This window comes from Lissotriton vulgaris, chromosome 3_1 (assembly GCF_964263255.1).
Source record: "Lissotriton vulgaris chromosome 3_1, aLisVul1.2, whole genome shotgun sequence".
NCBI classification, from domain to species: domain Eukaryota; kingdom Metazoa; phylum Chordata; class Amphibia; order Caudata; family Salamandridae; genus Lissotriton; species Lissotriton vulgaris.
The window spans coordinates 1,061,851,969-1,061,875,867 of NC_141689.1; positions in this window are offsets into that span (position 1 = coordinate 1,061,851,969).

Genomic DNA, 23,899 nt, shown 5'->3' on the forward strand with positions numbered 1-23,899 from the left:
AACTCCGGCAATGTAGCCCAGATCAGTTTTCCAAACTCCACAAGCCTTCTTTTCTTGAGAAGTCTGTTAAGACAAGCTGAACAATGCTTGCCTTAACCACGCATATGCCTATAAGTGGTTAAGGCAGTCAGAGTCTGAGGAGGTGGGGAGAGGAACCAGAAGGATCGCTGCAGAAAGGACCCATATGCTGCTTGGTAAATTGGGCTGGAGCTGGGGGTGGGGAGGGGGGGCGTAGGTTTTAGGGGTGAGGGCAGGTTTTAGGGCTAGGGCGGGGGGGCTAGGGTCGGGGTAGTATCTAGGGCAGGGGGAAGGGGTAGTTTTCAGGGCATGGGGCAGTTTTTAGGGCTCAGGGTGAGGGACTGGGACTGGGGTAGTTTTATAGGCAGGAGGCAGTTTATAGGCCTCCGGGTGGGGGTGCTCGGGTTAGCGTAGTTTATTGGGCTAGGGGGCTGGGTTTAAGGGCTCAGGGTAGAGGGCGGGGTAGTTAACAGGGTTGGGGTGGGTAGATTATACAGCAGAAGGAAAACATTTTAGAACTCTGGGCAAGGAGGAGGGAGTGGGATCTTTACCACACATATGCCTTTACTAACCATACCTCTACAACGAAATTTGTTGTAAAGGCATGCGTGGTAAAGACATGTCATTGTAAGGACATGCGTGGTTTAGGGATGCGTGGTTTAGACATGCGTGGTTGCGTCATGCAATCCATCTGAATATTTCTGCTTACAGACAGCCAGATCTAACGGATCCTATCTGAAATCAATGCGGTGCTTTTAGCAGACAAATAGTCATGTTGAGGGCACCAATTCTACTTCTTTCAATCAGGTTACCCACAGAAATAACAGACAATATAAAAGGAGGAGTGTGTGGGTGTGTGTGGGGGGGTCATGACTAAGTACAGCATTTTGCACTAATTAGCAGTGTCTTTTCAATTATAATACCTTTTCATATAGTGCCTCATTTCTGCCTTTTCAATAAAATGTAACTAATAAAAGTTACTATTACACAACCTAATGATGCTCAGTTCATCAACCTTGGTAGAATAAGTTGGCATTATTCGAAGTCTTCATTTTCAAATCATACATACCTTATCGGCACTCAGGGATTCAAACTCAGAATTTACTGCTCATTACAGGTAATTATAAAGTCATGTCAGGCACTGTGATTTCGGGGTTGGGGAGGCTTATTTTCTGATGTTGCAGACAAGACGCGTGAAGAACATACAAGAAGCAGTTTTCAACTTTTCTTTTCATTGCAAGGGAAAAAACAGAAGATCGTTAGACAGTTCTGCCATTCAAGGACATCAGAGAGAGTGAAATACGATTTGCTTAAGGTATTACATTAAGCAGGTACACATTTGTTTTTGAGTAATTTGTGAAAGGCAAAATGCTTGTGCCTTCCATTACTGACCTTTAAAAAGGTAACTTGCACAATCTTATCAGTGATATCTGCCTATACATACTGCAGCAGTTTTGGGACCACCCGCTTAAAGCCTGGGTCAGCTTACTATTCATCCACGTACTATGGAACTAATATTTTATCTATGTTTTATTTTTTATATATATTATAAGAAGATATTTTTGTAAAGACTTTTTTTAAACTGCATAGTTTAACACCTTAGCTGCTTTTCCCCCTAGAATGATAAACACATTTTTGTTATTTTGGTTACTTCCTGCTTGCACCTTCATAACTTTTTTCCACAAAAGCTATCCATGTCAAATGTGTGTCTTTTTTCCCAACATTCTGGGAATTCTAAAGCTATCTAGGGTTTGTGGATTCCCCTGGATGGAACCGAGAAAATTGTCACACTATAGCTACATATTGTTTTTGGGGGGAAATGGTAAAAGAGTGCAGCGCAAGAAAGCATGTGTTTTTTTTTTGTAACAATGACTTCAATTAAATATTTGTTGTACTAGGACCCACATCATCTCAGATTTCAGAAAAAAACATAGTTGCATCAAAAAAAATAATTACCACCGTTTTTGTATTTTTCCAAGAGGAAATCAATTTTTCCAAATTTTTGTAGTTTCACCCTACTTTCATCCTGTGGTGGAAACAGGTGCAAAACCCACAGGTGATTCTGGAAAGCTATACATTTCTGAAAATTAGACAAAATTCTGAGTTCAGCAAGGGGTCATTTATGTAGATTGTTGAAGGTTTTTCAAAGAAAGTAACAATTGAAATAAAAAAATTATGAATACAGGTAAGAAAAAAAAGCTATTTGTGACATTTTCATCTGTAACTTCTTGTTACGATGACTAATTTACAAAAGCAATATGCTGTTACGTCAGATAGAACTTTCTGGTTGTGAACTGCACCTTCCAATGGTTTTTTATTATGTACCGACTATACAGCAGTTCATATGATAAAAAATAAAGAATTAAAAATGGATATGAAGGAAAGCGATGTACTTCTGAAATGTACACAAGATATTCAGTTTAGAAACTGTGGATAGTTGTATACCTCTGAATTTGGGGTTACTCATACTATGCTTTTATTCAGAGGGCATTTTGCAAAATGTTTTTTTTCTTGCACACTGGCTTACATTTGGAATCACACACGTAGAGAAATTCAAATGCCAATTTATTTATTTTATTTATGTCATTTATAGAGCGCTTGAATCACCCCGGTTGGGGTATCTCCGCGCTGTGGACGTGTAGAGGCAATGATATGGACTCTAGAAGAGAGAGGTTTTGAGTTTTTTTCCTAAAAGGCAAGTAGTTAGTACATTGACAGATGTTCAAAGGTAGTTGGTTCCAGAGTTGCAGGGCTAGGTAGGAGACCGATTTGCCCCCTAATGTAGCATGTTTTATGCATGGGACAGTGAGAAGGCCTTTGCGTTTTGAGCGGAGGGTATGTGAAGGTGTGTGTCTGACCAGTTTATCCGTCAGATATTTTGGTCCCATTTGGTTAAGGCCTTTGAACACTATACAGCAAAGTTTGAATTGAATTCTTTTGCGTATGGGTAACCAGTGTAGTTTACGGAGAAGGGGGATTGAGGGAGATCGGTGAAGTGCACTGGTTACTAGACGGGCTGCTGTGTTCTGGACCACTTATATGCTCAGGGAAGTTTCCTTGGCAGACATCAGTAGGGCATTGCTGAAGTCTAGTCGGCTGAGTACCAAAGCGTGTACCAGGGTTTTACGTGTGGAAGGGGGAAGGAAGTGTAATACCTTGCGGAGCAGGCTGAGTGCATGAAAGCATGCCTGTTTCATTGCGTTTATATGCTCATCCAGGTTGAGTTTGCTATATACTAGGACGCCCAAGTTCTTGACCACTGACTTTGGGGAAGGGGCAGGGCCTAGTTCCACTGGCCACCAGCTAGGTGACCAGCTAGTAACTGTGTCTTTAAAGAGCATTATTTCTGTTTTTCCTGCGTTTAACTGAAGGAAGTTGGTGCTCATCCACGATGTAATGGTTTTCAGGCCCTCTGCGAAGATGCTTTTGATGATGTTAGGTGTGTCTCTGTCGAAAGACAGGAGGAGCTGAGTGTCGTCCGCGTAGGAAAGGGGTGTAAACCCGATGTTCCTTAGGAGAGCTGCAAGCGGGGCAACATATACATTGAATAGCAAGGGGCTGAGACAGGAGCCCTGTGGTATACCCTTGGACACCGTGGTGGTCTTAGATTTAAAGGGACCCAGGTTTACCGTTTGGGTTCTCCCCTTAAGAAAGTCTGTCAGCCAGCTTAGTGCAGTGTCACAAATGCCTATAGTTTGTAATCTTTCCAGCAGGATCTGGTGGGAGATGGTGTTGTATGCTGTGGACAGGTAGAGCAGTATGAGAATTACTGCTCGGCAGGAGTCCGCATGCATTCTAATATCATCTATGACATTGACCAGGGCTGATTCCGTGCTATGCCTTGGGCGGAATCCTGACTGAGAATGATCAAGGCAGTAAGAGGATTTAATGAATGTGAATAGGTGTGTATTCATGTGTTTTTTCAACAATTTGCTGTGGAGAGGGAGTAGTGAGATAGGACGGTAGTTAGATATCACGTCAGGGGGCAATTCGGTGTTTTTCCTGCTGGGCATAATCTGGGCAGCTTTCCATTCCATGGGAAGCTTACCTTCTTTGATTTTGCTGGGAAGATAAAGCAGAGAGGTGCAGCCAGCACTGCTGCAAGACTTCTGGAGATTTTAGCTGGAATTAGGTATTTGGGGGATCCGGATTTGGAAGATTTTAATAGGGATTCTGTATCTTGGATGGTGAGCAGAGGGAATTCTTTTAAAATAAAAGAGCTCGGTGGGGTTGGGGTAGGTACAGCAATCGGATTTTGGCAAGTGCTGGTGGTAGAGGAGGTTATCTTATTGTAGATGGCGTCAATTTTTTGTGAGAAGTAGTCGGCAATATTATCACAGTGTGACTGGGAAGGCGCGTCTTCCGGATTGCAAGCTTTGGGATTTATGAGGGTGTTGAGTACTTAAAAGAAGACTTTAGAGGTATTATCTGTTTGTACAAGTTGGTTGGCTATGTAGTTTTCCGGGCGATTTTTATGTTTTTATGATAGGAGTCCAAGACAATTTTGAACTTTTCTTTTTCAAGGGGAGCCTGAGTTCGGCGCCATTGATGCTCAATTTATTTGCATTGACTTTTTTCTGTTCGACGGGCTGCTGAGTACCAAGGAGTCTGGGCGCGCTTAGGAGCCGCCGATGATCTTTTTAAGGGGATCAGAGCATCTATGGTGGATTTAACTGCGCTCTGGAGAGCAGACAGGCGTATTTCTACCAAATCTGATGTAGACAGGTAAGGGGGGTGAAGGTGTCACAAAGTAGTGTGGGTGTTAATTTGTGCCACTGTCTGTATATCGTTCGTATTATTGGTGCTCATTTGGCTGTGTGCTCAGGGGGGCCCGCTAGGCCAAATTCGATTATGGAGTGGTCTGACCACGACAGAGGATAATTAGATTTATACAATGTGTGGGGTCAGTTGGAGAGAACTAGGTCTAGAGTATGGCGTGCGATGTACGTGGGTGCATCATTGATTTTAATAAGTCCTAGTGTCGCCAACTCAGTCAGAAAGGTTGGAGGCCTCTGGGTCCTCGGTGTTCTCACTATGGACGTTAAAGTCTCCCAGGAGAAAGAATTGATTAGAGGATATCACATGAGGGGCAATCATAATTAGTAGGTGAGGAATGGAGTCGGAGAGAGGTCCGGGAGGGCGGTAAAACATGTTCTACAATTTTCTGTTCCCACGTCTCCCCAGAAAAATGGTACCCTGCTCATGTGGCTGGGACTAGCACTTGTGACACAATATACCCCTAAATATGACCTGGGGACATCATATTTCACCAACAGAATCCATGCTTTTTGTACAATGTAAGTAGCTGTTGATTTTGGGTCCTAGCTCAGTCGCCACTTAAGGAAACCTACCAAACCCAGACATATCTGAAAAATGGATACCTGGGCAAGTGCAGAGTGGTGTGCCTCATGTGGTTCACCCAAAGTTTTAGTGCCCACAATGCCCAGCAAACATCAAACTATTTTCTAAAATCATGCATTTTCCTTTTTCTGGGACATAAACGTCCAGAATCCACAGAGATCCACAAATTCATTCCACTCATCGTTCCCCCACTTGTCCAGATAAAAATGGTACCCCACTTGAATGGCTGGGCCTAGTGCCTGTGTCAGGCATGGATTAAACTAAGGTCAATGGAAGTTAGAAAGCTTTCTGAACGTAAGGCAAACAAGGGGAAGGTGAGTCTTTCATTGGCCCTGGTTTGTTCTGAACTTGTAGCTTGCGGTGGGGGTATGGCCCAAGTCCATGGTGGGATACCCACACCCCTTTCTTTTGCCCATATGTAAAATTCCTGGTGTCTAGTAGGCTTTGTATCCTCCCGGTGGCAGACTAGGGGCTAACTACCCAATCTGAACAAATCTCCTATCAGCACCCAGGGAGACAAAAAGTCTCTATTGCCCCTTATAGAGTAGGGCTATTCGCTTGATGAAAGAGTAGGCACTCCTTCATAGCCATCTAGTGGGATTTCTGTATCTCCAAGGGGTTGATTGGAAACAAAAACCTCCTATCTGCCCCTCGGGGTTGGGGGGGCGCAGAAAGACTTGGCTATCACCATTAATGGCAAAGCCACTGCTTCCCTTAATAATAAATGTAATTCTCTACTAATGGAGGTGCATAGAGCATAATGGCAGGGAGCTGTATATTGTTAAGCAAGACATATAGGTTTATATATGTCTTAGTAGCAAAACCCTTAATGTTGTTTTTTCGCTGAGGAAAAGTTAGTAGCCCTATTGGTTAACACAGAGTTACTAGATGGCATCACAGCATGGCTAATTTTTGAATGGGACTACCTAACTGAGTACTGTAAGGTATCAAATCAAATTACCTTAATGTTTATTCTGTGTATCAATTATTTTATTGGCAGAAATCAAGTACCAAAAAGAAATATCAGCACATTCAATGACATGCAAGTCCAGCATAAAACCACAGTAAGATACAAATGCTGTTTGTGATACATGTACCATATACGTGCATCTTGTTTCTTCCTGTCTTATATGTTAGTAAAGTTTGGAATTAATCTTTATTCGAACTCAGGGGAATAGATCATAAAAGATACATGATAAAATACAATATTACACTGTAGTTAAAAGCAGATATAACACTAAAAGAAAACAGAATATAAAAACATAAGATTCTTCAGTACATATCAACAAAGTGACTCAATAAAACAGCATGGATTTATGCAAACAAAGAACATTCCTTAAGAAGGAACCAACTGTCTTACAAGTGGAGGGTCCTTCAAGTTATTTAAAAAATCAACGCAACTCTGCAGGAGCTAAACATTGTGCATGCGTAATAGTGGAAGTAAAAACCATTTGGGAAAGGGAGCATAAAAGGGAGCATAACATTTACAACATAGTCTATGGTGACAACTCATCGCAGGGACAAAATAATATATCAGAAGGGGCAAACTGACCCTGAGGAAGCACAAAAGCAATCTAATAGATCTTGTTCTAAAACGTTTTCGTTGTATTCCCATGTATTCTGTACGACAGTTAAGTAAGGGGCTACCACTTTGGGGGTTTGAAGGAGGCAATAATCTCTCATTGTTGTAAAATGCGTTAGTAACATCAGTTCCCATGTATTCTGTACGGCAGTTAAGTAAGGGGCTACAACTTTGGTGGTTTGAAGGAGTCAATAATCTCTCACTGGTGGTTTCATTACTTCCTCCCCCTCTTTCTATGCCCTTCTATGGGATAGGAAACAATCATTAATCTACTCTGGGGCCCAGCTGGTCCAGTGGCTTGCACAGGCACTGGCCAACAGACAGCTTGCCGCCCACCTAGGCAGACGTGTGACCAATTCCCAGGCTTAAGAACAAAGGCAACTGTCACAGAGTGAAATGTGACTTCCTCGCCCAGGAAGTTCACTAGGGGTGTTAGCTTAAAAGCTGAGCTTCAAAGGAGAAGCCCCCTTTGAAGGGCCGCCGGTGATAACACTTCTGAGCAGGATGCATTTTGTTCATATAGACTATTTGGAGACAGGGCCAGAGAGTGAAATCCCATCCCCAAACTAGTTTTCCAGCGGGTGTGTAACCATAGGTAGCCACACCTCTGGACTGGGCTACCAAGCTCCTCACAGTTGAGGGAAGGTTCAGACATCTTGAGAGTGGCAAGAATATTGCACTCTTGGATTGCCAAATGACACACACCACCAGAACTGTGTAACCAAAGAGGAAGGGAGCTAGTAACCCATTGGCTAGTGACCGCATCGTCTCGTCAGGCACTTTTCCAGGATATAATGGGCACCTCTGGCACCCTGGAACCGTTGTACACAATGTATTTAGAGAAGGGCTGAGGAAATATGCCCATGAAACTACCCGAAGAGAGGCTGCACCATCGGAAGGGCGGCACCTGCTGCACTTTGGGCTAGTGAAGTTTGTACTATGCCTGTGGCTCCTAGCTTTGGGAAAAGTTGATTTGCAGCCCCAGATCAATGCAGTGACTCTACGGGTCAGTTGGCTAGCTGCCTGGAACAACACCAGGTACATCAAAGCTGGGGAAGCCCATACCGGCAAAGCAGTAGCCACTTCTGCGCAGTTGCCTAGTGACAAATCCGAGAAACCCAAAAGTTGTACCTGAGTCTGCAGAACCCAGGAGTGATATCCAAGTCCGGATTTGTCACCCAAGAGAGACACTAGCCCCCACCGAGGATATTAAGCGGAACTGCTGTATTGCGAGACCGGTAGCCCAGCCGCAGCTGGCCTTCTACGGTCGCAAAAAGGACAGCGTCAGGCCCCAGGTGCAGTGGTCAAAGTCGTCCCACCTCATCCATGGACTGAGGGATCACCTGCAATTCAACCCAGTTGACAGCACAGTTCCAGGAGCATCTTTGAGCATGCTTTCATCCTGCATCCCCAGCATCAGGACCACTCCATTGTCGTCTATGGAGGTTGTCTTCTAAAGGCTGGATCTAGACAAAAAAAGACTATAGTGGCCAGGTAACTAACCAAAGTAGCTCTACTGGACTTCTAGAACTCCGCCCTGTTAGATTTGGTCACCCAAGTTAAGCCACAGTTGCCAAACTGATTTAAACTTTACAAAAATCTGACCAGTGCTTGTTTGAGGTTAAATTAAAAGTTAATCGATGTTTTAAAAATCAATATCTGCGGAACCCTCTTGTGGATTTTGATAAATAAGGATTGTCAAAATTCCTAAAAATATGCTCTATTTTTTAGAAATTAGTTATGAGTCTTTTAGTTGTTGTGTGACTTTCTTATTCCACTGTTTGGTGTTGTTAAATGAGTTACACAAAGTTTCTTTCTTAAGTCTTGCTGCTCGAAGATACAGCTACCTAGGGTTGAGCTAAGGGTTGTACAAACGAGCCTGACTGGACCCAAGACAGTTTTTGTGAGTGTATTCCTCGATATGTCCCCACAGCCATATCATATAATACACCCAAATTCTCACAGACCTTTAGGGAAATTTGCGCTTGAGCTGTCATAACTTTTTTCACAAGTCAAATTTGTGTTTTCTCCCACGTGAAGGAGATTGCAATGGTACCTAGGGTTTGTGATTTATCTTGGAGGTGCTGAAAAAAGTAGCAAAAATATTCCAAAATGTAGTTTGTTTTTTTCCCTGCGAAATAAAAAATTTCTGTACAAGATTGTTTTTTTTATATGGCATCAGCATAAAACAAAAGGTTGCTGTGCTACGATCACCATTTTTCCAGCTTTTAGAACATGCAATATTCTTCACGGTGGTCAATATTTCCCCTTGTCATGGTTTCTACCAAGATGAAAATTATTGGCAAAAGATGCTAAATCATGGGTTAACCTAGAAAGCTGCACATTTCTGACTAGTAGACAACATTAGGGGGACACTGTTCCGAGGTACGTAGTGAAAACAGTCACTATCTTACGCCAGGGAGAGAGGAATAAGAAAAGGAGACAGGAAAAAGGGAGGTCTCCTAGGTCTGGGACTCAGTGGGTTAGAACAAGTCTTCTCTCTTGTAGCCCTCACACACTCTGAAGGATGTCATGCTTCATCATCGGGCAGTTGCTTCTCGTCGGGCCGCGTTGCAATGCCCTAATGGTCCCCTGAAAGGTCACTTTGTCGGAGGTCTTTTGAGAACTGTCTTTTGGTACATGTCAAAATGGCCTGCTAAAATAGAAGCTGACACCTAACGCTTTGCATGCACCTTGTCACCCTCCACTTAGGACTCACTCCACACACCCACATGCACCAAATGACAGTTCTCAAAAGACCTCCGACAAAGTGACTTTTCCGTAGGGCATTGCAGCGCTGGCCCGACGAGGAGCAACTGCCCGATGATGAGGCATTACATCCTTCGGGGTGTGTGAGGGCTACAATAGACTAGACTTGTTCTTCCCCACTAAGTTCCAGACCTAGGAGACCTCCCTTTTTCCTGTCTCCTTTTCTTATTCCTCTCTCCCTGAAGTTAGATAGTGACTGTTTGCACTACGTACCTTGGAACAGTGTCCCCATTTGTTGTATACATGGTTAGCTTGGAGCACAGGCACTGGACCATTGACTATCTCCTGCCCCCCCCCCTCCTGTTTTCTTTTTTAAGATTATAGTAGACAACATTGTCAATTTAGCAAAGGGTAATTTGTGTATACTGATCAAGGTTTTCCCAACTTAACTAATCATTTGAGTCTGAAAGTAGTGAATGTATTTGAGGAAAAATAGAAATAGGCAACAGGTTTTTAATCTGCAACTTTTTGCACTGTGGGTTGATCTACAAAAGATACGTTCTCCAGACTTTTCTGGTTGTAGAGATATACAGTGTTAGTAGGTTGTCTAAAACCCTGTGGTGCGCAGAGCCATCAACTTGGCCGCCGCTTACAACTATTTTCATTGTGTAACTACCATGCATCACTGACACTGAAAAATCTAATAAATAAAAACTGGCGATGAAGGAAGGTAATGTGTTTTTGGAATGTACCCAAGAACCTGAGTTTAGGGATAGGTGTTATTTGGACCACTTCGAATTTTAGACCATCAAAATTGCCAGGTGCTACGTCCAAAATGCACTATCTATTTCTACACATTCTCTAGCAAAAATGCATCCCACATGTGTGGATAGGCCTATTGGGACAGGAAAAGATTAAAAACTTGACTGTGTGAAAGGGATAGATATTGTTGGGGTAAGACACTTTTTTGGTGGAAATTGCCAGCATTCTTTTGACCTGAGGTCAACCAAGGTAATCTACCACCACAGACATTTCTCAAAAATAGAGATCGATGGGAGTCCAACGTAGTGTTATAACATTTTTTTTACCAAGAATGCCTTGCAAAAGTCAAACTTTCCTTCAGAAAACAGAATTACCTCACCTTTCTATGACAGATCTCAAATTTTTGGGACATGAAAAAAGTAACCCTGGGCGGAGTTCGAGTGCCATGGAGTTGTCAACAAACTCCGTGGAACTACAACGAGAAATGCGCATGCGCGGGCGTGCGAGCATGCGCAGTTTTCATATCAGTATTTCTAATGGCGAAGAAGAGGAGAAGGGCAGCTCGGGGATGCTACGGTTAAAAGGTAAGTCTTTTTAACTTGCTTTAAAGTACTTTTAAGTTATATTATTAATACGGGGTTGGAGGCGGGCGGCGGGCCAACTCCGCTCCGCATTGTGCTGAGTTTTGCCTACTCCGCGTTTTCAGTGGAACATGGAGTAGGCAAAACTCCTCACACTCGCGGGCGGATCGGAGTTCGCCCACAGTTAGAAAAAAGCCTTACCGCCTAGCGTTCAAATGCTTCTCCAGATAAAGAAGGTAACCCATATGTGTGGGTTGACGAAGTGTACGGGATGGGAAAGACAACACTGCTAGCAAAAAAGGAGTTCAATCTTCCTTTACAAAGGAATTTTTCGGATGTGGGTAGCTGCTGTATTTGGACTGGTCATCAGCCGGCACCCAAGGAAACCTACCAACTTCAGCCATTTTTGAATACTAGAGACCCACATTAATACAAAATGGTGTGGCTTGCATGGATCCCAGCCATTTCTGACCCACAATGCATTTAAACATCTAACTATGTGTCATAGAATAGCATTTCCTCATAATTCTTTGATGGAAATGTTCAGAAATTGCAGGTAATTACAAATATCATATCACCCAGCTTTAGCATACTTTTCCAATAAAAAAGATATCCCAGCTGCATGGCTGGGACTTTCACTCAAGACAGAAAAAGCTCAAAAAGAATCAATGACAGAAAGCTAAAAAATGTTTTTACCAGGATTAGACTGACTTTTGGGATGTGGGTACTGCTGTTTTTGGGCCAGGATCCACAATACTCAGGGAAATCTAATAATCCTTAAACATTTCTGAAAATTTGTTGGAACTGTAAAATCCCCCGCATGGTGCTAGACGTGCAGCCCTGCCCTGAACGTCCCAACTTTAATGATATCTGGGTCCCTGATGCTGATCTTTGTTGTCATGAGTGAACATGGATCCTTCCTGTGCCCAATGTCAATGGCCTGTCTCAGGGATTGAAGTCTTTTTGGAACAAGGGGGGTGCCAAAACACTACCCTCATACTGGTGAAAGGCTATTGACTTTTCAGGAGTACAGCAGCACAAGCATGGTGGTGGCAGCATACTGTGTAGTGGGTAACAGGACGTTTTACCTGTATCACTGGAGGGAGGCCTACAGGCTCAACTATTTATACTTTAGCTGCTGTGTGCTTAACTCACCCTTGGCCTACATCAGTATGATGTGCAGTTCTGCTCTGTGCCTGTGTGTTATACATGTGCTGAGGGAATGTGTGCCAGTGAATGATACAATATAGGGATGCGTGGTGCTGTGCAGTGCATGTATGTTACATGCATGTGCTGGAGGTATGTGTCTGTGAATGGAACAATACATAGAAGTTTCTGGGTTCCATTTTGGGAGATCCAGGGATAACTAGAGAAACATGAGGAGGTAGAGGAACCCCACAGACAGATTTGTGTATTGCTGCTTTCCTTTGCGTTGGGTTGGATACACTGAAGGAAGGGAGGGGTATACTTCATAGGATGTTTTTTGATTCAGAGAGAGATCACTGGAAAGGGGCCTGGGCACATTTCAGGAAAGAGGATGATAAGAGAATCATAAAGAGTAGATCTGAGGCCATGGGTAACGTTTTGCTACACATATTAATGTGGTTGACATACAGGCGGGAGCCTCCAGTCACTTCTACGGCCTGTATTGTTAGGCTATCAGATATGGAGTCACTCTTGCTGTGACAGAATGCTTTCTTGAGAAAGGCAGGGTAGACAAGGCACTTCAAAGGTAGCAGACCTCACCATTTACATTTGGCGCCTGGAAATCGACTATGAGAAGAGGTACTTGAGGCCCCCAAAATAGTCAACTGTCAAGCACCCAGGAGTGGGGCCAAGGCCTGCCAGTCTCCCAGCTGGGTGAGGGGACTTCACCAAGGGGATCCAAGACCACATGCCCCTTGAGTCTGGAGCACCAGTGCCTGCCTGCTTGCAAAGAACAATATGCTCTTTGAGGAAGAGGAGAACGTTGGATGAATCGAGCTCCAGTGGAGATGCAGGCAACTAGATCTCTGTAGCGAGGTGTGAGAGGACACTGATCGGGTTGTGGGGAGGGAAAAGTCATGAACACCATTTGCCAGAGGAGGGCCACAGTGAAATTTGCTGCACCGACCGGGTAATTGCCCAAGTGCATGTTTGAAATTAGTAATCCTGTATCCCAGGTGGGACCGACTTGAAGATTGCTGCTGTGCCAGTCAGGCTTTAGCCAGTGTGTGGAGTAAAGACAGCAGCCTCATATGTGAGATGGGGCAGCTGTGAAGAATGCTGCTGTACCAATCGGGCGGTATCCCTTGTACAGATTGAGGACGGTGACCCTGTATGCAATGGGGTGCCACCGGGACAAGGCAAGGAGTGTAGTCTGGACAAGACAGTCATCCTGAGGAGGAGGCCACCGTATTGACAGAGCAGTCCCAGCCCGACTGAGGACCAGCACCAGAAGCATTACCCCCACCCCATCGGAGCAGGAACGAGGACCCCACCGCCTGCTGCCACTGTGTGTAAGGAACTCGAGGACACTAGACTGTTGCCCCTCTAGGGTCTGGTAGGAGGAACTTACCAGAGACAGCCACAATAGCTTCAACGCAGCCAAGGGGGTGAGCTCGGAGACTCCGGTCGTTCAGATTTTTGCAGATGCCAATAAGACTGATTTACATACCACATTGCCCATGGGGAACTTGCCTAACGTTTAGCACTTTGGCGCTGGAACACTTTTTAACACTGATTTTAATAAAGAGTCAGAGTGGGACTCCTGAGACTCGGATATCTAGAGGATACGATAATGCAAATTTGGTGAACTCCTGCAGTCTTATCTTTGTGTGATATACATACAAATTTGAACTGTCCTTCCCTAACTAATCTGTGCTTCTACCTTTACACTTGAATAACTCAGGTGCAATTAGTGCTCTAAACGTGGGAAAGTGTTGCAAACATTTTTCATTTTCACAGAGGTCGTGGAGAAAGACGCAACTTATGAAAAATCATGCTTCAAGTTAATTTTCTCTAGGGTTAAATTGATTAGCAATAATTTTAGGCATGGAGACTCAACATGTGGGCCCTTCACTTCAATCATTATGGTATAATTAGTAAAACATAAGTATATGATCATAATGATGCCTGTTAATGAGTTGAAAATGATATAAATTTATAAATTATTATAATTTAAAAAATTGGGAATTTTCAGATGACTCAATAAACAGAAGTAATCAGCTATATTCTGTCTAGCATATACATTGAGTGCCAAAAGTAAAGTCACCTGGGCAAAAAGGGGAAGCAGAAAAAGGGAGTGCAGAAAAGAGGCACCAGAAAGACGGGTGTGTTTTTTTGACATGAATGTTATCTGTGCTTTGAATACTTGAATATATGTTAAAAGAATACATATTTTTATGCTGTGTGTTAGACTTGGGATCTTTTGGTGTGTTTCCCCTGACTTTTTGCTTTCTGACCTCCCGGTTTTGACTTTGTTTTTGCTGGTGTAATGATTCTGCGCACGTTCCTCATTGCCGTCCAGTGGTAAAGTGAAAGTGCTTCTGTATAAAATGTGTTATGGATTGGTGTTTCCATGATTGGTATAATTGATTTATGTGTCAGTGCCTAGTAAAGTGCACTGCATGTGCCAGGGCCAATAAATCAAATGCTGTTGGTGGGCTGCAGCACTGGATTGTGCCACCCACGCAAACAGCCCATAAAGTATAACTCGGGCCTGCCATTGCAGAGCATGTGCGCAGCCTGGGGCTGCTGTGTCGACTTTCCAAGTGCACACACTTGCAAATCCCTAAACCTTCCTTTTTCTACATGTGAGTCGCCCCTAACGTAGGCCCAAGGTACACCAATGGGCAGGGTGTGTTGTATGTAAAAGGTAGGACATGCCATGGTGTTTATGGCATGTCCTGATAGTGAATTGCAGCCTACTCCGTTTTTCACTATTACAAGGCTACTTGTTCCCCGTAGGCCAGAATGGGCAGTATGCTCATTACATCCTATGATCCCAACTAACTCAGGGAACATGGTAGAAATTCGAGTTTAGTATGCCTGAACTCAGAATGATAAAGTACATATTTTAGTGAAGTTGGTTTTAACATTCTGTGTTTGAAAATACTACTTTTAGAAAGTAGGAATTTTCTGATCTAACCATCCAGCCCGCCTCTGCTAGCATGTGTATTGTCTGTCTGGTTTGTGAGTGACAGGAGCTGGGGGAGACTCCAGGAGACAGGGTGGGTCAGCCGGGCTGAATAGGCACATCTACAAATAGATGGGTGGGAGGAGTAGCACCTGGGTCTGAATAGGGCTGGGCTCACCTTCCACAATGCTGGCTCCACCTCCTGTGGTTCGTCTGATGACCCTGGCCCACACTGACAAAGGAAAAAGGTGCACCCTGGCAGAATGCACCCCAAACTGGTTTGAACTAGGTCCAGGCCCCTCTGCCTTCAGAGGATAGAGGAATTGCTGGTATAAATATTGGGGCTCAGACCCCAAGAATTTAGAACTCACTTGAATCAAGGAACCTGCCAAGAAGAAGAGCTGGAAGAGCTGCCAGGAGGAGTACTGCCCCTTTGCTGTGTTGTTGCTTTGTTGGGTTATCCTGCAGCTCCTGCTTCTGCCTTGGGCAGTGAAAGGACAGGACTGAACTTTCTCTACTTGTGCTGAGTATCTCCAAGGGCTTGAGGTAGAGTTTGCCCCCTGTTCACGAAGTCTTAGGAACATCAAACACTTTAGGCCTGACACCGTCTACGACGCCACTGCGAACACAGTGTCCTGAAGGCACCGCAGAGAGAACCGCCGCAACGCAACCCTGGTCTCACCGATGACGCCTGCTGAAGCTGCCACCGAGCCACTGCTTGCACCGCGACCTGTGGGTACTGCACTCCGCACCGCCTCGCTTCACGACGACGCCTTGGTTTCCTCGGCGACGCCGCTCCACGCCGGACTCAACGCCGCTGCTTGCACTGTGGTTCGGGGGCACCACTCGTAAAGTTATACAACGCACTGCCCTCATTCCGCACCGCAACCTTGGCCTACCAACGCTGGAGCCATCGACTCCAGTTGTCAGCCGACGACAGCGCTTCAGCGACAGCATTGCCGTTGGTTCACCGTGACCTGCCAGCATTGTGACGAGCACCGCCTTCATTTCACACCGCGACCCTGGTCTCACCGACAATGCCATCTGCTCGCACCGCAATCTGAGGGCACTACACGCCGCACCGCTGCACTTTGCACCGCAGCACACGACGCCTGCTAACGCCAGCACTCCTGATTCCATCAGAGAGAAGATCGACCTGCAACAGGAGTGACAACGAGAGGTCATTGACGACCTGCATCTCTGAAAGGTACTGTTGGCAGGTCTTCCCGACACCGCAGCTGACCCGCGACACCGTGGTCAGCCAGAACTGTTGGACTTGCTTGTTCACGACACAGTGATAGCCCGGATGAAGCTCTCGACATCAAGGAACTATGTTTTCAAGACATCTTGAAACGCAACTATTTTTAGAGTACTGTACTGTGGATTCTTATCGTATTTGGTCTTGTTGAATATATAAAAATATTGGAGATTTTTCTAAACACGTGTGGTGTCTGTTTGTAGTGCTTACACTGTAGTACTGTTGGTTATGTGCAAATACTTTACACACTGCCTCTAAGATAAGCCTGACTGCTCGTGCCAAGCTAAAGGGGGGTGAGCAGGGGTTATTTTAGGAGTGTAACTCCCTTATCCTGACTAGAGTGGTGGTTTCTGCCTGGCTTTGGTGCAAACCTTAGCCAACCAGATATCCCATCTCTAACATTGGTTGACAGCGGTGAGGATAGGACTTGTTTTGCACTTGACTTACAGTGATTGGTGTGCACAACTACCATATTGCAGACCATTATGTACCACGTACAGGTTCTTTTTCTTTTTGGCCTATTTTTGATCTTACCAGTTTGGAACTTGCTACTTCAACATGCCGGAATTCATTGCATCATCTGTTGCATCAGTAGAAATTGCCTTTGAGGAGACTTTAATTTCCACCTAGAATCTACAAGCGACAACGACACCATCACCCTAATCAGTGATCTCTTAGCAGCCGGATTTCATCAAATTGTCACCGAGCCCACCCACAAGGCAGGTCACACCCTTGATGGGATATTTACCAATAACCTTCACATTCTGATTTCTTATCCTATCCCTCTTACTTGGACAGACCACTTAGCAGTCTGTTGTTCTATAAAAATCAAATCCCCTCCATCTCTAATTGGATCATCTTCTCCTATCTCATCAAGAGACTGGAAAAACATCGATACTTCTCATCTTGCCTCTATACTGACCGATGGCATTAATACTATGGAATCGGATCCGTCACTAGCCTCCAACAACTACCTCAACATCTTGGACATGGCTTGTTCCAAACTAGCACCCCCTAAAATCACTCATCGCAATAGAAAATCTCCTTCTGCCCCATGGTTCTCGGAATCCCTACGTCTTCAAAGACAACATTGCAGAGATCTGGAAAGACACTGGCGCAGGTACTACAATCCTACTGATAAAATCTCATACAAAAGCGCCCTTTCCAAATACAAAGACCTCATCACTTCTGAAAAAACAATTTATTACACTTCCCAAATTAATCAGGCTCAAAACTCTGCAAGAAAATTGTTTCAAGTGGTTAATCATCTCTCAAACCCCCCTGCCCCCCCCCCCCTCTGACACTTCTCAACTCCCTCGCAGATTTTTTTAAGGACAAAGTCACTTCAATCTTCTCAGCCTTTCTTCACAAACCTTCTTCAATCATCATAACTAATCAATCTCCAGCTATTAAGGTTCCTTCCTTCTGTAATTTCAAATCAGTCACCGAGGAACAAGTCTCTCGCTTAATCTCCAGCACCAAATCAGGATCTCCTCTGGATCCATGTCCTCCTTCCATTCTCAACCTCATCCCAGACTCCATCTCCCCCGCTTTGACGAACATCTGTAATACTATGTTCACTACCGGCTCATACCCTTCAGTCTGGAAAAAGGCCATCATTAAGCCACTCCTAAAAAAAAACACCCTTGATCCTTCCTCCCCTTCCAGCTACAGACCCATCGCATGTCTTCCCTTTCCAGCAAAAATATTCGAAAGAGTAATGAACATACAACTTTCCAAATTTATCGATGAAAATAACCTACTGGACGAGACCCAATTTGGTTTCAGGCAGGGACACGGAACCGAAACTGCTTTAATAAAAGCAGCAGATGAAACAAGAATGACATTGGACGAAGGAGGAGCGGCAGTATTAATACTGCTTGATCTATCTGCAGCTTTTGACACGGTTGATCATGCCACCCTGATCGACCGTGTCTCAGCAATTGGCATCCAGAACAATGCCAAAGAACTCCTCGCTTCCTTCCTGGCTAACCGTTCACAGGCTGTAAAGCTGGGCCCTTTCTTCTCCCACACATTCTCCCTTCCGTGCGGAGTACCACAGGGCTCCTCGCTAAGTCCGACCCTGTTTAACATATATGTTTCGGACTTAGCGAGGGTGATTAAGTCCTACGGCATTAGCCTTACGACCTATGCCGACGACACCCAATTGGTCCTTTCTGTGCATAATGATGGATCGACAGTTGCAGCAAACTTTCAAGAGGGAATGCTTGCCATCAGTTCCTGGATGTCATCAAACTGCCTAAAATTAAACTCTGAGAAGACAGAGGTCATGACATTCGGGAAACTGGAACCTGCCTGGTCCCCTCGATGGTGGCCCAATGAGATGGGACCTCCACCAGAACCTGTTACTAAGGTTCGCAACCTGGGAGTCATATTTGACGACAGATTGATCTTTCACCATCATGCCAACTCCGTAGTCTCCACCTCCTTCTTCACTTTGAAGAAGATCAAGAAGCTCCTTCCCTACCTTCCCACTTCAGCTGGTAAGACACTGATCAGCACTCTAGTTTTCGCTAAAATGGATTATTGTAACACCCTCCTTCTTAATGCACAGGAAAAAGTTCTTAATAGGCTTCAGCTAGTGCAGAATGCTTCAGCCAGAATCTTACTGGGCATCTCCAAGTTCACCTCCATCTCTCCTTATATCCAACAGCTTCACTGGCTCCCAGTCAGGAGCCGCACAAAATTTAAGGCATTGTGTATTGCCTATAAAGCAATCAACATCTCAGGCCCGCAGTTTCTCAAGGACGCCCTCCGTCTGCTTGAAAACCTAAGAACCCTTCGTTCATCCTCAGCTCATCTGCTCAAAGTCCAACGCACAAAAAAAGCTAACTGGGGTGATAGATGCTTTGTGATCTCCACAGCCAGACTATGGAATTCACTCCCTCTCACCATCAAAATTGCCCCTACGCTCCTTAGCTTTAGGAAGAAATTAAAAACCTGGTTATTCCCACATTAAGATCTGCCTTAGCCATCGTTCTGTTCAGTGAGCGCCGAGACACCCCAGGGTATTTGCGCGCTATAAAAATCGCCAAAACATAAACATAAACATAAACATCAATTGGAATTCTACAATGTCAAGGAGTTGAAATCGATTTACAAGAACCTGAAAGTCCAGGTCAGAGGCCTCACAAGGAAAGGTGAGCTACTAAAAGGCGCTAAGGGCCTGGGTAGCAGCCAGACATGCCAGTGGGCAAACTGGTAATCTCAGTGGAGAGGTGGATGAACTTGGCCCAAGGGGAGATGTGCTTTTGGGAGGAGTGGAGCCCTCCAAGCCAGGCAGCAGTAGCTTGCCCCCAGAGCAGCTGGAGGACAGGCGTGAAGCAAGGAAGCTTGAATTGGAGAAACTCAGAATAGAAAGTGAGAGGGAAGACAAGAGAATAGCCATGGAGGAAAGCAAGATGATACTAGATCATGAGAGAATGATCAAGGAGCTGGAGCTAAAGAGTAGTACCGGCTCAGATGGTGGCAGCAACTCTTCAGCACACACAGACAGGATTGTACACAGCCCCAAGAATGTAGGTAAAGAGTACAAAAAGGGTGATGACATTCAAAGGGGGTTTCAAGGGTACGAGTCATCTATTCATATGAATGGGGTCCCTGAGAGGAACTGGGGAGCGGCGTTGTGGCCTCTCTTTCCTGAGGAAGCTAGGGATACCCTGATAGCTGTGGGTAAGGCGCAGGACCTCACCTATGTTGGCAAGAAAGGCGCTCTCCTCACTAGGTATGAGCTCACTCCTGAGAAGTACAGGGATCAGTTTAGGTCCAGTAAAAAGTCTGAGGCCAACACTTGGTTGGAATGTGTGGATATGTTCAGTAGGTCGCTGGATGGCTGGTTGAAGGGCAGTAATGTAACTGATTTCCAGGGACTCTACAATTTGACTGCATGGGAGCACTTGTCTAGTCTATGTTTTGCAGATCTGCGCCAGCACCTAGTTGACAATAAGCTCACTGACCCCAGAAAGCTTGCTATGGAGGCGGACTGCTGGGTGAGTTCCAGGGTCCACAAGAAAGCGTTTGGGGGAGACTCAGCCAAAGGTGGGCAGGGTCCACAGCAGAAGAGTGGGGGGACAAGGGTAAAAGTCAGGAGTTCTCTAAAGGGCCCCAAACTAGTACCCAGGGTAAAGGTTCCCCGCCACCAGGTGATGAGAAGAAAGGGGTCTCTGCAGGAAAGCCTGCTGAGATCGGCCCCCGCAAGTGTTATGCATGCGACCAGGTGGGTCACATGAAGGGGGACTCCAGGTGCCTAAAGGGGACACAGCCACCCACCGACCAAAGTGTTGGCCAAAGTGTTGGCAAAAGTAGCGCTTGGGGAGGAGAGGTGCCCACTGGAGGGTGGGGATCCCTCAGAAATGACCCACGTCTCACTAGGGGACAGTGAGATGATCCCAGGAGACCAGGTGCCCCCTAACACAAAGAAATATAGCACCTGGGTGACCAATAATGAGCAAAGGGTAGAGGCTCTCAGAGATACTGGAGCCGGTATGACCTCAGTCCGGTGTCACCTGGTCTCTGAGAAGCAGGTAGTCCCAGGGGCATTCCACCAAGTAGTTGCTGTAGACAACTCCGAGCGCCAGTGTAAGGTGGCACAGGTCCCTTTGAATGGGGGGGGGGGGGTCTCAGGTCCCTTGAGGGTGGTTGTGAGCCTTACCATGCCTGTAGATTGTCTGATAGGTAACGACCTGGAGCATTCCCTATGGAAGGATGTTGAACTCAGGTCTCACTTGAAGATTCTTGGTTTGCCAGAGTCAGTGCCGGTCCTAGGCCTTCTGAGGCCCTGGGCAAAAGGGAAGATGTGAGGCCCCTCTAAGTGACATCACAGAAAGTGACTTTGCAAATTATTTGGTGAGAACTTACGGCAAATCACCAACTACCACTCAATTAACTATACTTTCGGCTCTCAGCATACGTGCTTCTCGAAGCAACATTTCAGCACAGTATGGCTCAGGTGCGAGCTTTAGAAAACGCTCTGTGTCCCTGAAATGCAACCCGTGTGTGCTATTGTATATACATCACTGTGCCAAACAGCTAGCAATTACTGTGGCAAGTAGCTAGCATTGGAAAATAAATGGTCCTTTTGCCAGTAAGAAACTGGATAGAATCTGTATATCCCTGCCCAAGTCATGCACTTTTCCAAAGATTACCAGCACATAAACGTATACTGATCCCTGTGTTGTAGCCCATGGACCAACAGATTATGAGAGTCTGTTTTCTACTCTTGAAAGGGCACATGAGTTCCCCGGGAGGCTCTGGCACCAGAATACATATGTCTATCAAAAAAAAAAACATTTTAAATATCATGATATAGAAACTAAGAATTGACAAACCAAGTAGGCTTGCAAATTGGCACATGCACACATATAGCACGCAAATATTGGCACATGCACACAAAGCACACACATATGCACAGACACACCAAAACACACACACACAGAATTTTTCTCAAGAGCCTAAAGACACACATTCACTAATGCACACACCACAACAGTCACACATTACACTATACAGCTGAAGGCTCAGGGTGATGTGCCTCGGGGTGGTACTGAGTGATGCAACTCAGGCCACCATTAATTGATACGCCTCCATAGGACACTCGCTGCTGTGCATCTGGGAAGCAGGATAATGTACATTTGAGGGATAAAAGGCTATTTGGCTAAGGAGGGCCTACAATGATGCGAACCAGAGGGCAAAGAGTTATGTAAAGTAGTGGCCTATGGAAATGTACTATAAGGGCACACTGATGAAAGAAGCAGGTGGGTTCATGTTGGTGTCAGAGTCCTCCCATGTCAGGGAAGAACAGCTCCTCCAAACTTCTTTTAGGTGAGACACCGCGAAGCCCTTTTGTTTGTGACAAATTACACAGAGAGGGCTTTTGGGTCAGCCTTCTTCGGATATTGGTTGCTTTGGACCTTTTTTTAAGACAGTGTCATTCACATCTTGGTGGTTTTGGACTGAGTGGGACTGTGCATGATTTTCATTTGCACCTAAATTGGATACCACACTTCTGCATCTTTTGTGTCTAAACGTGCTTCTGTTCCTAGAAGTGATTTTTGCTCCTAATTGTGCTTTCCCCCCTAAATATTACAGCACAATTCTGCTAATTTCGCATTCGCATGTGTCTGTGTACCTGTATTGATTTTTTACTCCTGTATATGTTTTTGTACCTTAAAGTGTCCCCACATTCTAGTTGATGAAGTACCAAAGGTGACTAGTCTCCTAACTCTGTTTTTTGCACTTAATGTCTCCAGGTTCCTGCTAATGTTGTGCCAAAGGTGACTAAGCATCTTGAATCGTATGTCTGAAACATTCTAAGTATTATACTATAAATACGAAGCAGGTCTCTTACCTTAACTGCTCAACGACGACTCAACGAGGAGGCCGGGCCCGACCGACTCCTGCCTGCAGCCCTGCCCACGTGGCCCGAATGGCATGTGGGCATGCTGAGTGTGTCACACTGAGAGGGCCGGGGGTACTGGCCATAAAATCATGTCCAGGGCCGTCATTGGTAGCGCTTTTGCGCGCTACCAGATTGACGGCCCTGGGACCCACTGTCACCCGCATCATGAGCAAGGCCGGCGTCACGTCACCACCACTAAGGCACCACCACCACCACCAAGATAGGTGGTGGGGTGCGTGCATCACGGTGCGTGCAGTGCTTGCGCAGACAGTGTTTAGTTCCCGGCCTCCTTCCCTGCCTTACTTTTACTGCTTGCGGCCCGGCCCGGGCCCCTGCGCAAGCTTGACGAGAGTGCTGTGCGCACTGCACAGCACTTTTTCCATGATTATAATGTATCTATTCCCGCTGCCCGCAACTGCGGGGCTGGCGGCGGGGCCCCCATGAGCGCGAGGCCCTGGGCAGCTGCCCATACCGCCCATGGCTAGGACCGGCCCTGGCCAGAGTGGGCATGCGAGTCTACTCGGTCAATGATGGCCAGAAAGGGTGATCAGGGACTTGGATCCTGAAACAGTGGCCCAAGTCCCTGCCGAGAGAAAGGGCAGGGGGTGCGGGAAACTGGCCCCCAAAGTTCCCGCGGACCTCGAGGGGGACGCCCCGGTGCCCACAGGGGAGCAGGTAGCCGAACTGGGAGACATCTTTGAGCTGACCCATAGTCAGGAAGAAGGGGGTCCCACCAGGGAGGAGTTCTGCCGGGAGCAGAGCAAGTGCCCTACTCTGGAGGGTCTGCAGCTGCAGGCTGCAGTCCAGGCAGTTGGTAATCAGTCCGGGTCACAGCTGATCTACTAGGAGAATGGTCTCCTATACAGTGAGCCTAAGGTCACAGAGCCTGTGTCACCCTGTGTGCTGGTGGTACCCCAGCGGTTCAGGACCTTCCTACTGGGTCTGGCTCATGACCTGTCTTTGGCAGGACATTTGGGGTAGGACAAGACCTTTCACAGGCTTGGCTAACTGTGGAGGGTTTTTTAGATTTTCAGAACATGTAGGGCGCTCTGCCTAGAGTAAATGTTATGGAGTTACTTGAAACAACAAGTGA